Genomic DNA, 14,648 nt, shown 5'->3' with positions numbered 1-14,648 from the left:
ATATTACTGAATTTTCTTTTATTATCAAATACAAATTTAGCATATCCTATGTAAAATGCTGATGGCCCTTTTCTGCATATTATTTCAGATCTTGTTTTCTATACCCACAAGGATTTTCTATATATTTCTCATAAACAAGAGAGTCCACATATTTACTACTTACCTTATGAGTGAACAAAAAAATCACGATTGGGTTCGCAGAACCTCAAAGTTGCACCGTGTGTGGCTCATTAGTGGAAAAATTGCTGCTGGTTGCAGATATAAAGGCTCTGATCAGGTGGCTGTGGGGCCCTAATCCAGAATGAGCACAGTTATTTTGATCAATGGAGTCTAACCTAGTCCTCCCCCAAGGTTCAAAATGTCCTCTGGTGCTTTGCAATTTTCTTACAGTATTTTTTTCTAATTGATACCAAGCTGGGACCTCTCCTGGCATATCATATTTGGAAATGAAAAGTGAAACAAATGAGAATTTTCCTTTTGCGTTGGTGAATGCATACAGTGATTTAAGTTTGGGTGCATTTCTTTCAGTCTGTTGATTGTTCTAGGAATCGATGCTCACAGATCAATGAGTCATGTCCGATTTCATAAACAACTGCCTGGGGAGAGTGTGGCCTCATAAATGTGAACAAATAATAATGGAGTGGCAATCAAACCTAAAGTGTTACTGCAAATCATGCCATGCTGAAAGAAGAAACATCTCAAAAAGAGAATAAACATTTGTAGGGTCGGGTGTGATGGTTCATGCCTATAATATCAGCACTTTGGGAGGCCAAGGCAGAAGGATTGCTTGAGGCTAGGAGTTGGAGACCAGCCTGAGTAACATAGTGAGACCCCGGTCGTTACAAAAAAAAAAAAATTAACAAAGGATTGTTGTGCATGCCTGTAGTCTTAGCTACTCAGGAGGCTGAGGAGGGAAGACAATTTTAACCCGGGAGTTCAAGGTTGCAGCGCTATGATTGCACCATCGCGTTCCAGCCTTGGTGACAGAGCAAGACTCTGTCTCAAAAAAAAAAAAAAAGAAAAGAAAAGAAAAGAAAAAGAAAGAAAGAAAAGAAAAAAGGCCAGTACATGGTGGCTCATTCCTGTAATCCCAGCACTTTGGGAGGCCTCAAGCAGATTGCTTGAGCCCAGGAGCTCGAGACTAGCCTGAGCAACATTGCAAAACCCCATCTCTGCAAAACAACACAAAAATTAGCTGGGCATGGGTTGTGCACCTGTAGTTCCAGCTACTCGGGAGGCTGAGGTGGGAGGATCGCTTGAGCCCAGGAGGTGGAGGCTGCAGTGAGCCCAGATCGCGACACTGCACTGCAACTTGGGCAACAGAGCAAGACTCCGTCTCGAAAAAAAAGAAAAAAGAAAAAAAGAATAAACCTCCCTCTCCTCCTCTCTCCCTCCTCCTCTTCTTATTCTGCCTCTTCCTCTTCCTCCTCTTCTCCCTTCCCCTCCCCTCCCCTTCCCCTCTCCCTCCTTGGAATAGGAGGGTTCCAGGAGGTGGTGCCCCCTAGGCGCTGCACAGCCTGCTCCCTAGGTACAGACACCCACGCGGTCAAGCCCTACAGGCCCCGCCTTCCAGGATGGCTAGCAGCCGCCTGCCTCCCAGGCCCCAGCACAGGGCACACGGGGTGCGAGGGCACACGGGGTGCTAGGGCACACAGCCAGGCCCTCCACTGGGCCGCGGGTGGCACAGAGCTGCCTCGAGGTGAACAGGTCCGTTGGGGCGGGAGGGTGTGCAGACGTCCTGGAGGCTGAGGGCCACCCCTCAGAAGCTGGTGTCCACTGGGACTGGCTGTTGGCCGGAGTCGCTCCCCAGGCTTCCTTCTCTGGAAGGGATTTCACGTGGATCTGGTTGCGCAGCACAGCTACCCTCAGCATCCGGCCTTTGGCGTGGTGCTGAAACTCCCTGCCGATCCGCAGAGACTTCTCGAAGGTGGTGCTTGCGCTGATCCACATCCCGGGCGTCCAGGATCTTGCTGTGCGAGTCCACGCGGGCGCGGTCAGCCCCTCCCGGACTTGCTGCGTCAGCTCACCCTCCCGGGCTGCCACCGCGGGGCTGAGGGCACGGCCACCCTGTGCGAGTTGAGGGCGCAGTTGCGAATCTGGGCGTACAGGGTCCTGACGGTGGGGCGGTGGGGGAGTGGGGGTGGGGGAGGTACACATGTCCAAGAGTAGTAGGTCGTCCTACATCTCCTCCTTTGTGTGTGTGTGTGTGTGTGTGTGTGTGTGTGTGTGTGTGTGTGTGTGTGGAGACAGAGTCTCTCTTTGTCTCCCAGGCTGGAGTGCAGCGGCGCGATCTCGGCTCACTGCAAACTCTGTCTCTCACGCTCAGGCAATTCTCTTCCCTGAGCCTCCAGAGTAGCTGGGATTACAGGCGGGCACCACCACGCCCAGCTAATTTTTGTATTTTTTAGTAGAGACGGGATTTCGCCATGTTGACCCAACTGGTCTGAAGCTCCTGGCCTCAAGGCTTAAGGTGGCCACATCGTCCAACGTCTTCAGACACGAGGCACGCTTGGACTCGTGGAATTAGAAGACGATGTCTCCAACCTGCGGCTCCAGCTCCAAGAACAACTTGAAGGAGCTGCTGGAGATGAGGCGGCGCTGCAGCTTCTGCCGGTCGAAGGTGGCCAAGGCGCATAGGCCCCCACAGACGGCCACGTTGCTGGGGGACGTCACAGTGATCAAACGAAGCCAGCAGGAAGCATTTGGCAGCTTGCTTGTACTTCCTCGCGACCAGCTCGGCCAAGCCTCCAGCGCATTGAAGCTGGGTGAGGACCGCCTGCGCCTGGCTGGCTGCCCCTCTGTCCTCGCTGCTAGGCAATCTCCAGGGTGGACTCGGCCTTGCTGACGCGGCTCAGCACGTAAGGCCAATTTTGCAAGTAGACGCTGACCTTGAAGACGTTGAGGACATGCTGATGGCGTGCTTGGCGCTGCTGCAGTAGTCTCAGGCCGTGAGTGACACTTGAGGGCATTGCTGAATCATCATGGCCGCGCCTGGTGCGCTCCTTGGTGGAGTTGCGCTTGTAGTTCTTCAGGTCTGCGTCCGGCTTCTCCAGCTTAAGCAGGGCCTCTTTCTGAGTGGCCTCCACCCAGGCCGTGTCCAGGGACGGGGGCTCCACGCCACTCTCAGGGATGGCGTCGGGTGAGTTCCGCAGATTCCTGGTGGCCTCCGAGAGCTTCAGGTGGACCTCTTCGAGAGCTTCCGGTGGACCTCTTCGAGAGCTTCCGGTGGACCTCTTCGTACAGGTCCGCGTTAAAGATTCTCTGCAGGAAGGAGAGCGCCATATTCAGAGCCTCCACCAGCAGCAAAGGGCAGTAGTCAGTCAGCAATAAACTGCAGCTGCTCGGTGCACATCAGGCCGCTGCAACTGGCAACGCACTGCTCCAGTTCCAGGGTGGCGTCCACCACGTAGTTGATGTCGGGTGCATACTGCAGGTCCTCCGGGGGGGTCCTTGTCGACTTGCATGGGCTCCACAGCCGCCTCCTCAGAGCAGCGTACAGGACGACAGGCTGGCGCTCAAGATTAAGTTCCCGGCCATGCCAGGCAGGAGGAGGTAACACCTACAGCAAATTTTAGTGTGCGTGTGTGTGTGTGTGTGTGTGTGTGTGTGCATGTGTATGTATTTATTTTTTTTTAATGAGGTGGAGTCTTCCTCTGTCGCTCAGGCTGGGGTGCAGTGGCGCCATCTCGGCTCACTGCAACCTCTGCCTCCTGGGTTCAAGCGATTCTCCTGCCTCAGCCTCCTGAGTAGCTGGGATTACAAGCATGCGCCATCATGCCCGGCTAATTTTTGTATTTTTAGTAGAGACGGGGTTTCACCATGTTGGCCAGGCTGCTCTCCAACTCCTGGCCTCAAGTGATCTGCCCTCCTCAGCCTCCCAAAATGCTGGGATTACAGGTATGAGCCACCGCGCCCAGCCCCTACTGCAAATTAAACACCTGAACCCGCAGCGGCATCTTGCACCAGCCCCGCCACAGCATGCCGTCCATTTCTGTGCCAATATTCTATTATTATTATTAGTAGTAGTAGTAGTATTTTAAAGATAGGGTCTTGCTCTGTTGCCCAAGCTGGACTCCAACTCCTGGGCTCAAGTGATCCTCTTACCTCAACCTCCTGAGTAGCTGGGACTACAGGTGTGTGTCACCATTCTTGTTGTAGCAATATTCTATTAGGTCAAAACATATGGCTCAAGAAAATATTTTTCTTTCTAAATAGAGAATCTGGAAGCCAGTAGTAGCCTTAGAAACCTAGGTCTGATTTTTGTAGAGAAAGAATGAGAATTCCAGATAGGTCAAACGACTTGCCCAATGCCGATAGACCAGGTCTCCAAACTCTCAGTGTGCAGCATCTTTCACTAGTCACATCTCAAGCATATAATCTTCTTGCCATCTTAAGAGGTGTTGACTGCAACGGCATCACTAGAACCCAATGAGGGTTTCAGATCACAGCTCTGAGGCACATTTCTAAGCCTGCTCTTTTCCATATAAAATGTAGAAGTGCATAAAATTACTGATAGTTCATCGTCATCATGTGCCTATTCTATTTTTGGTCATTTAGTTTTTAAAAAAGGATGATAATGAAAGGTAGACAGGTGACATTAAACTTCCACTAGCCTGGCACATCAGCCCAAAGTACAAATTATCTGTCAGAATTAACTAGAGGTAAAAACATATGATGTATTAATAACTGTATTTGTATAGTATTAGGTAAAAAGTCACCTGAAAAGTAATGAATGTAATACATTGAATGCATTTTATCAGAGTCAGAATATTAAACATTGATAAGCAAAGGATGCATGTGTAATCTCTTAAACATTGATAAGTAAAGGATGCATGTGTAATCTCTCAGAGAACAATAAAGTTGAGAGGTAAAATTGAATTAAAAATAATCAACCTAAAAGAAAGAAGAGGAGAGGAAATAACACAGAGGAGATAGGACATAATAGAGGAAAGAGTTGGATGGAAGATTTAAATTCCCCCACAAAAAAACAATACTTCATCCTTAGGGCAATTGCAGAGATTAGTGCAATTGCAGAGATTAAAGTCTTGAAAGGGGCTGAGCACAGTGGCCCTTTTCAAGGGGCCAGCACTTTGGAGGGCTGAGTCGGGTGGATCACTCCAGGCCAGGAGTTCCAGACGAGCCTGGGCAACATGGTGAAACCCCACCTCTACTAAAAATACAAAACGTAGCCACGTATGGTGGCGCATGCCTGTAATCCCAGCTACTTGGGTGGGTGAGACACGAAAATTGCTTGAACCGGGGAAGCAGAGGTTGCAGTGAGCCAAGGTCATGCCATTGCTCTTCAGCCTGGAGCCTGGGCAACAGAGTGAGACCCTGTCTCAAAAAGAAAAAAGACACTAAATGTGCTGCGTGGTACTACCTATCTCATCCTTTGTACAGAAAAAGAATAATAGATCTTAGAAAATTATCACCTTAATCATGCACTGACTCCAATTGCAGTTACTGCTCCAGATGTGGTATCTTTAATGGAAGAAATCGAATTAGTCTTGTCACACAGTATGCAGCCATTCACATGGCAAATGCTTTTTCTCTGTATCAATTTGCAAATATTAACAGAAGTCATTTGCCTTAAAAAGAGAACAAAGTGGGCCGGGCGCGGTGGCTCACGCCTGTAATCCCAGGACTTTGGGAGGCCAAGGCGGGTGGATCACGAGGTCAGGAGATCGAGACCATCCTAGCTAACATGGTGAAACCCCGTCTTTACTAATAATACAAAAAAATTAGCCGGGTGTGGTGGTGGGCGCCTGTAGTTCCAGCTACTCTGGAGGCTGAGGCAGGAGAATGGTGTGAACACGGGAGGCAGAGCTTGCAGTGAGCCGAGATCACGCCACTGCACTCTAGCCTGAGCGACTGATCAAGACTCCCTCTCAAAAAAAAAAAAAAAAAATGCCGGGCGTCGTGGCTCACCCCTGTAATCCCAACACGTTGGGAGGCCGAGGTGGGCGGATCACGAGGTTAGGAGATCAAGACCATACTGGCAAACAGTGAAACCCCGTCTCTACTAAAAAATACAAAAAAACTAGCCGGGCGTGGTGGCAGGTGCCTGTAGTCCCAGCTACTTGGGAGGCTGAGACAGGAGAATGGCGTGAACCTGGGAGGCAGAGCTTGCAGTGAGCGGAGATCGCGCCACTGCACTCCAGCCTGGGCGACAGAGTAAGACTCCGTCTCAGAACAAAACAAAGTGAATGAGTCTGTATTAACATAAATTTCAAAAATATTCTTAGTAACTGGGCGCAGTAGCTCACACCTGTAATCCCAGCAATTTGGGAGGCTGAGGCAGGTGGATCACCTGAGGTCAGGAGTTGGACACCAGCCTGACCAACATGGTGAACCCCCGTCTCTACTAAAAATTAAAAAAAAATTAGCCAGGGGTGGTGGCACATGCCTGTAATCCCAGCTACTTGGGAGGTTGAGGCAGGAGAATTGCTTGAACCTGGGAGGTGGAGGTTGCAGTGAGCCCAGATCGCACACACTCCAGCCTGGGCAACAAGAGCAAAACTCCATTTGAAAAAAAAAAAAAAATCTGAGTGAATAAAGGACATCACAGAACAATACATACTTTGGAATACTCTCATAAATTTAAAACTCTCAATTCTATATGTTGTTTATAGGAATATATATTTTTATGAAATATATATGTGTACATATATATATATATTTTTTTAATTCTAAGCTTCCATGAGCTGAGCAGGCCTGACATCTGAGAATGGCTACTTTCTTGATTTTTATGAGGCCCTGGAGTGTTAGAATGTATGCTGCCAACCTCCAACAATTTGCTTTTATCTGGCAGGGTCAACAATACATATCTTTCACCATCTTGCCTAAGGGCTACATCAATTTTCCTGTTCTCTGCCATAATCTAGGCCACAGAGGTCTAGACGATCTTGATAACCCCCAGAATATCATACTGGGTCACTACATTGATAACATAATGCTGATTAGACCTGATGAGCAAGTACTGTCAGGTACTGTCGATATTTTAGTAAGAAGACAAATGCAGGCCACAGGGTAGAATACAAGCCCCACAAAAATTAAGGGACCTGCCACTTCAGCAAAGTTTCTAGAGATCCAGTCCTCCCTGAGTGAAGGTAGTTTCTATCCCTCGCACTACAACTACCACTACCACCAACACCATACAAAAAAAAAGGTGCAATGCTTGATAAGCCTTTGTGAATTATGGAGGTCATTTGATATGCTACTCTGGTCCATTAAATGAATAACCTGTAAGGCTGTGAGATTTTCCTGGGAAACAGAGAAAGAAAAAGCTCTGCAGTAAGTTCAGTCTGCAGTGCAAGAGTGTGGAAAATCCCAGCAAATTAGATGAATTCAAAGAAACTTTAGCTAATAAATATGTGATATGGTTTGGCTGTGTCCCCACCCAAATCTCACCTTGTATTGTAATAATCCCCAGGTGTCCAGGGTGGGGCCATGTGGAGATAATTGAACCATGGGATGGTTTCCCCCCCATAGTGTTCTCGTGGTAGTTAATAAGTCTCATGAGATCTAATGGTGTTGTAAATGGGAGTACCCCTGCACAAGCTCTCTTGCCTGCCACCATGATTGTGAGGCCTCCCCAGTCATGTGGAACTGTGAGTCCACTAAACCTCTTTTTCTTTATAAATTACCCAGTCTTGGGTATATCTTTATCAGCAGCATGAGAACTGACTAATACAATATGTCACATGGAGGCTCTAGCAAGCCTTAATAAAAGAATCACAGTGCAGAGCTTCAGCATTCTGGAGCATAGCTATGCCCTGGTAAAGACTGAATGCCTGACCATGGTACATCAACTGACTGGGTGACCTGAGATATCCAGAATGAACTGGATATTATCTGACCCATGCCACCATAAGGTTGGGCACACACAGCAGCAATACATCAATAAGTGTAAATGTTATATAAAACATCAGGCTGAAGCAGGTCTGGAAGGTGTATTAGTTACATAAGCAGATTCCTCTGATACCCAATACTGTACCTGCTTCTTTTCTCACTCAGTCAACACCTAGAGCCTCATATGAAGTTCCTTATGACCGGTTAACTGGGGGGGAGAAAAAATATTTGGGCCTATTTTCCAGATGTTTCTGACTGATGTGCCAGCAAAGGCCAGAAATAGACTGCTGCAATGTTACAATGCCAACCAGGAGATAATGTTGAAGGGAAATTCTCCTGGGGGGTAGAACTTTGAGCAGCATATATGATTGTCTTCTTCAACTGGAGTGGGAAAGGGCCAGACATAGGATGTACATTCAAGGGAAGTGGTTAAAGGTTTGGCTGGATGGTTTAAGACTTGGAAAAAACAAAATGTGACAAGGTCTAAGAAAAAAGTATCGTGAAGGGACTTCTAAGATTAGAGACAAAATGTGAAGATATTTGTGTTTTATGTCAGTGTTCACCAAAGACATTTCTTACATCAGACTGACCCTATCCATGGAGGGGAATGTAATTTGTTCTCACTGGGAGAGACGTATTCTCCAAGTATGGATTTACCTCCGTGACCTTAATGCTTTTGTCAGCACCACCAAGCACAGCCTAATGGAATACTTATTCGCCATTATGGCATTGTACACATTTTCTGTTCAAGAAACAGATTTCACAGGAGAAGAAGCTCAGCAATGGGCTTATGCTCACGTTTTTCACTGATCTTATCATGTAACTTTTCAAGAATTTAAAAAGAGGGAACACATTCCAATTCACTTTACGGAGTCAGCATAACTTGGATACCAAAACCTTACAAGACATTAAGAAAGAAAAAAATGGGCCAGGCACAGTGGCTCACGCCTGTAATCCCAGCACTTTGGGAGGCCGAGGTGGGTGGATCATGAGGTCATGAGTTCAAGACTAGCCTGGCCAAGATGGTGAAGCCCTGTCTCTACTAAAAAAATACAAAAATTAGCCGGGTGAGGTAGCAGGTGCCTGTAATCCCAGCTACTCAGGAGGCTGAGGCAGGAGAATCGCTTGAACCCAGGGGGCAGAGGTTGCAGCAGTGAGTGAGATCACATCACTGCGCTCCAGCCTGGGCGACACAGTGAGACTCCATCTCAAAAAAAAAAAAAGAAAGAAAGAAATGTAAGCCAATTTCACACACACACACACACACACACACACAGAATATCCTAAACAAACAGTATAGTAAACTAAATCCAACAATATATCTAAAAAGGATATAATACATTACTTTAAAGTTGGGTTTATTATTGTGTTGACAAGGAGTTTTAAGAAAAAATGAAATAAAAGTAAAGTTTATTCTGAAACTGCAAGGTTTAACTTTTTTAATGATTTAATTTACCACATTTAATAAAGGAGAAAATAAATAAAGGAGGTACTTTTTTTTTTTTTTTTTTTTTTGAGATGGAATCTCACTCTGTCACCCAGGCTAGAGTGCAGTGGCACAATCTTGGCTCACTGCAACCTCTGCCTCCCAGGTTCAAGCGATTCTCCAGCCTCAGCCTCCCAAGGAGCTGGGATTACAGGTGTATGCCACCACGCCCAGCTAATTTTTGTATTTTTAGTAGAGACAGGGTTTCACCATGTTGGTCAGGCTGGTCTCGAACTCTTGACCTCAAGTGATGCACCCGCCTTGGCCTCCCAAAGTGCTGGGATTACAGGAGTGAGCCACCGCGCCCAGCCTAGAAAGAAACTTTTGTAAGCTGATAAACAGTATACATTTTTTCCTTTTTTTTTCTAAGACGGTCTCACACTCTCTCCCAGGCTGGAGTGCACTGGCAGAATCATGGCTCACTGGAGCCTTGACTTCCCAAGTCCAAGCAATCCTCCCACTTCAACCTCCTGAGTAGCTGGGACCACAGGAGTGTGCCACCACACGCCAGTGCCACCACCACATCTGGCTAATTTTTTTTTTTTTTTTAAGAGACAGATTCCCACTATGTTGCCAAGGCTGGTCTTGAACTCCTGGATTCAAGTGATCATCCTGCCTAGGCCTCCCAAAGTGCTGGGATTACAGGCATGAGCCAGTGCACCCTGCCAAGCTTTGTGTTCTTGATGTAGAAGCTGGTAAAAAAGAAAAATTAAATAAATGAGTAAATAAAAGAAAGTAGGGGCCCAGATATGAACAGCTGTGTTCATAATACTCCACAGTAGCCTAAATGTGGAAACAACCCAAATGTCCACTGAATGGTTAAATAAAAAGTGGTAGGCTGGGCACAGTGGCTCACGCCTGTAATCCCAACACTTTGGGAGGCTAGGAGGGGGATTGCTTGAGCTTAGGAGTTCAAGACCAGCCTGAGCAACACTGCAAAACCTTCTCTCTACAAAATACACAAAAATTAGCTGGATATGGTGGTGTGCGCCTGCAGTCCCAGCTTCTTGGGAGGCTGAGGTGAAAGGACCACTTGAACCCAAGAGCTCGAGGCTGCAGTGACCAGTGACTGCACAATTGCACTCTAGCCTGGGCAACAAAGTGAGACCTTGTCTCAAAAAAAAAAAAGTAAATAAATAAATAATAAAATAAAATAGGCCAGACATGGTGGCTCATGCCTATAATCTCAGCACTTTGGGAGGCCTAGGTGGGTGGATCATTTGAGGCCAGGAGTTTGAGACCAGCCTGGCCAACATGGTGAAACACTGTCTCTACTAAAAATACAAAAAAAAGTCTGAATGTGGTGGCTCATGCCTGTAATCCCAGCACTTTGGGAGTCCGAGGTGGGAGGATCACCTGAGGTCCGGAGTTTGAGACCAGCCTGGCTAACATGGAGAAACCCCGTCTCTGCTAAAAATACAAAAAAATTAGCCAGGTATGGTGGCGGGTGCCTGTAATCACAGCTACTTGGGAGGCTGAGGCAGGAGAATTTGTTGAACCTGGGAGGTGGAGTTTGCAGTGAGCCGAGATCACGCCATTGCACTCCAGCCTGGGCAACAAGAGCGAAAGTCCATCTCAAGCAATTCTCCTGCCTCAGCCTCCCAAGTAGCTGGGACTACAGGTGCCCGCCACCACGCCCAGCTAATTTTTTGTTTTTGTATTTTTAGTACTGAGACGGGGTTTCACCGTGTTAGCCAGGATGGTCTCGATCTCCTGACCTCGTGATCTGCCCGCCTCGGCCTCCCAAAGTGCAGGGATTACAGGCGTGAGTCACTGCGCCCAGCCAATGGCATTATTTCTAACAGTCCTGAACTAGAACACAAATGTCTATGACAGTAGGATAGATAAATTGTGGTTCAATTGAAATACATACAGTAGTGAGAAAGAATTTACTATTGCTATACTCAACACAGGCATGAACCTCACATATTGCTTAATGAAATAAGCCAAATAGCATCTACAGTTATAATTCCATTTGAAAGTTCAAAGACAAGCAAAACTAATCTATGATAATATAAATCAGAGACAGTGTTCTGATAATGTTTGTCCCTAGGGAGAAGGAAGGGACTAGGAATTACTAGGAATGGGGAGCACTCTGGAGGGCTGGTAATGTTCTAATTCTTGATCTGGGTGCTGTTACACAAGTGTTTACTTTGTGAAAACTATTTCTTTCATGCACTTTTCTATGTGAATGCCATACCTCAATTTTAAGTTTGGCATTTTTATGTCTATACCTTCTTCCTAACAAGGCAAGAACTGTAACATTTGTATACTTCCTTGATCTCCTCTACTCGCCATTATGTTGATACTGTCTAAAATTGTAATTCTGGTTTATTGCTTTCTAAAAAAATCTTTCTCCCCCTATACACATCTTACCAAGGTATCTGAACACTGTTATCCCCACAGATTTTGTAGTATCTTCTGGACTTTTTGAGTATTTTTTCCAAAATTTTTCAGTGCGAATCATTGGCAAATCTTTTTTTTTTTTTTTCTGGAGACGGAGTCTTGCTCTGTCACCAGGCTGGAGTGCAGTGGCCCTATGTCGGCTCACTGCAACGTCTGCCTCCAGGGTTCACGTGATTCTCCTGCCTCAGCCTCCTGAGTAGCTGGGATCACAGGCGTGCGCCACCACACCCAGCTAATTTTTGTATTTTTAGTAGAGATGGGGTTTCACCATGTCGGCCAGGATGGTCTTGATCTCTTGACCTAGTGATCCGCCCACCTCAGCCTCCCAAAGAACTGGGATTACAGGCATGAGCCACCCCACACAGCCCAGCAAATCTTTTTTCATTTTTTAAAAAAAAATTTTCAGTAGCTTTAGAGGTACAAGTGGTTTTCAGTTATATGGATGAACTGCACAGTGCTGAAGTCTAGTATTTTAGTGCACCAGTCACCCAAGTCGCAAACATTGTATTCAATATGTAGTTTTTCATCCCTTCCCTGTTCCACCTTCTGAGTCTCCAATCTCCGTTATACCACTCTGTATGCCTTTGCATACCCATTTATAAGCGAGAACATGTGGTATCTGGTTTTTTTTTTCCTCTGGTTCCCAAGTTTTATTCACAAACTCATACAAAATATTCCAGATAAATGAATTTTAATCCTCATCTTCCTCCTATTTGTCCTGGCTAATTTGGAAGTAACGTAATTCATAACTTTCTTCGCTGTTAACAACTACGTGCAACCAATCACACAGATTATTCTTCTTCAAAATTTTTCTGTGAGATATTTCAAATACCTTTAGGAAAAAGTCACCTCAGAAGTCATGGTGATCTTGCTCTTGGTCCTCCACCTAGATTCCCAGCTTTTCCATTCACTTAGATCCCCTCTTGCAAAAACTGCTCAAGATTAGCAGCATCCATGATTCCATCTTCTACAGTGGGTGCAATTAAGAGTAAACTTCAGAACCTGCTTCTTTTTTGTTTTCTGCCCTGCTTTGCCACAAGCTTTTTCATGAGTGCCATGGTGGCCGTGGAAGCAGAAAGGGGTATCTGGGTTTTTTTGTGTTTGCTTTTTGATACGGAGTCTCGCTTTGTTGCCCAGGCTGGAGTGCAATGGCACAGTCTCGGCTCACTGCAACCTCCGCCTCCCAGGTTCAAGTAATTCTCTCTGCCTCAGCCACCTGAGTAGCTGGGATGACAGGCGCCCACCACCACACCCGGCTAATTTTTGTATTTTCAGTAGAGACAGCGTTTTGCCATGTTGGCCAGGCTGGTCTCAAACTCCTGACCTCAGGTGACCTGCCCGCCTCACCCTCCCAAATTGCTGGGATTACAGGTGTGAGCCACCACACCTGAATGTTATCTGGTTTTCAATTCCTGAGTTACTTCACTTAGAACAGCCTCCAGTTCAATACAAATTGCTGCAAAAGACATTATTCTTTTTGTGCGGCTGAGTAGCACTCCATGATATATGTATACCACATTCTCTTTATCCACTCATCAAGTGATGGACACTTAGGTTTATTCTATGTCTTTGCAACTGTGAATTGTGCTGCAATAAACATGTGTCTTTCTGATATAGTGACTTCTTTTCCTTTGGATAGAGATCTTTGGTAAATCTTAATGTTTTTATTAAGTCCTCACATTTGAATGACAAATTTAGATAGACTAAAACTTTAAGTCCGGTACTTTAAATATGACATTATTTTCCTGCATCCAGTATTGCACTTGAGAAGACTGAAGTCAATCTTATTCTTGTTCCTTTATACATTTACTCTAAAAGCTTTTAGATTTTTCTCGTTACCTTGATACTCTTCAATTTCAGTATGTCTCTCATTTGGCACCCTATGGCCCTTTCAATCTCTATTTTTTTCCTCCTTCCTCTTACCTGAATGTTGGCACACCTACTTCTGGCTTCCATCTTGCTTAAATCCACTTTCATATTTCCTGTATTCTTTTTCTTGCTTCCTTCTGGGGGTTTCTCAGCCTGATTTTCCAACTAATTTATTCTGCACCTGTATCTATCCTTTTTTTTTTGAGTCTCGCTCTGTCACCCAGGCTGGAGCACAGTGGTGTGATCTTGGCTCACTGCAACCTCCACCTCCCGGGTTCAAGCAATTCTCTGCCTCAGCCTCCCGGGTAGCTAGGAATACAGGCACCCACCACCATGCCCAGCTAATTTTGGTATTTTTAGTAGAGACAGGGTTACACCATCTTGCAGGCTGGTCTTGAACTCCTGACCTCATGATCCACCTGCCTCGGCCTCCCAAAGTGCTGGGATTACAGGCATGAGCCACCACACCTGGCCTCTATCCTTTTACTCCATTTATTGTTATTTACTTTAAATGTTTCATTATTTCTTGTATCACGTTGCTAACATCTTTTAATGTTTATTAGTTTCATTTTAGATTCTGAAAGTCTTATGTAATCCAGTTTTCTTTTGAACCAGTAGTATCTTTTGGTTATCATATTGTTTGTGGACTCACTTACCTGGTGGTATGAGATCTTCTGAGTGAGAGTATGCACTGGAGAAGGACTGATGGCCAACCCTCTAGTTGGTATTAAGGGTTCAAAGAGAGGGAAGGGGACAAGCCCCATGTTGGAGAGCCCTAGCACTACAAAACCACTGCTATTTATTTCAATGTGTAATCCTTTAGGACAGGGCTTCTTCCTTTGGACACCCTGAGAAAAATGGCAATGAGAAGAGGCACTTCCTAGAGTCTAGGGCCTAGATTATTAAATGAGAAGTTCTGTGAGTCTGAAGGCAGAAGGGTGAAGAAGTAATGCCGAAGCTAATCAATCCTTACACCTGTTTTCTCCAAAGCTTCAGCCAAAAAGCTCTTGTGCTACTCTAATTTTATCTGTGAGGA

General features: G+C 45.8%; 1 protein-coding gene and 2 pseudogenes across 2 annotated transcripts in view; all 3 read right to left on the bottom strand.

The window, feature by feature from the left end:
• GJA10 (gap junction protein alpha 10) overlaps positions 1-1,381 on the bottom strand; it is a 32,921-nt gene extending 31,540 nt beyond the window's left edge. The window contains exon 1 of one of the 2 annotated variants that reach the window (XM_019028968.3): positions 164-1,381. The gene's annotated coding sequence lies outside the window, so the exon portion shown is untranslated. The remainder of the gene's footprint in view (positions 1-163) is intronic. The other variant, XM_004044412.4, reaches the window with a different exon arrangement.
• Positions 1,382-1,578: 197 nt separating this feature from the next.
• LOC101146522 (COP9 signalosome complex subunit 1-like) lies at positions 1,579-3,989 on the bottom strand (annotated as a pseudogene).
• An 8,445-nt stretch (positions 3,990-12,434) lies between these two features.
• On the bottom strand, positions 12,435-12,801 carry LOC101143005 (large ribosomal subunit protein eL22-like; annotated as a pseudogene).
• Positions 12,802-14,648: the final 1,847 nt, after the last annotated feature.

The sequence above is a fragment of the Gorilla gorilla genome, chromosome 5, assembly GCF_029281585.2.
Source record: "Gorilla gorilla gorilla isolate KB3781 chromosome 5, NHGRI_mGorGor1-v2.1_pri, whole genome shotgun sequence".
In the NCBI taxonomy this organism is placed as follows: Eukaryota; Metazoa; Chordata; class Mammalia; order Primates; family Hominidae; genus Gorilla; species Gorilla gorilla.
The sequence above is the reverse complement of the archived record's forward strand: the minus strand, read 5'-3'. Positions and strand labels throughout refer to the sequence as shown.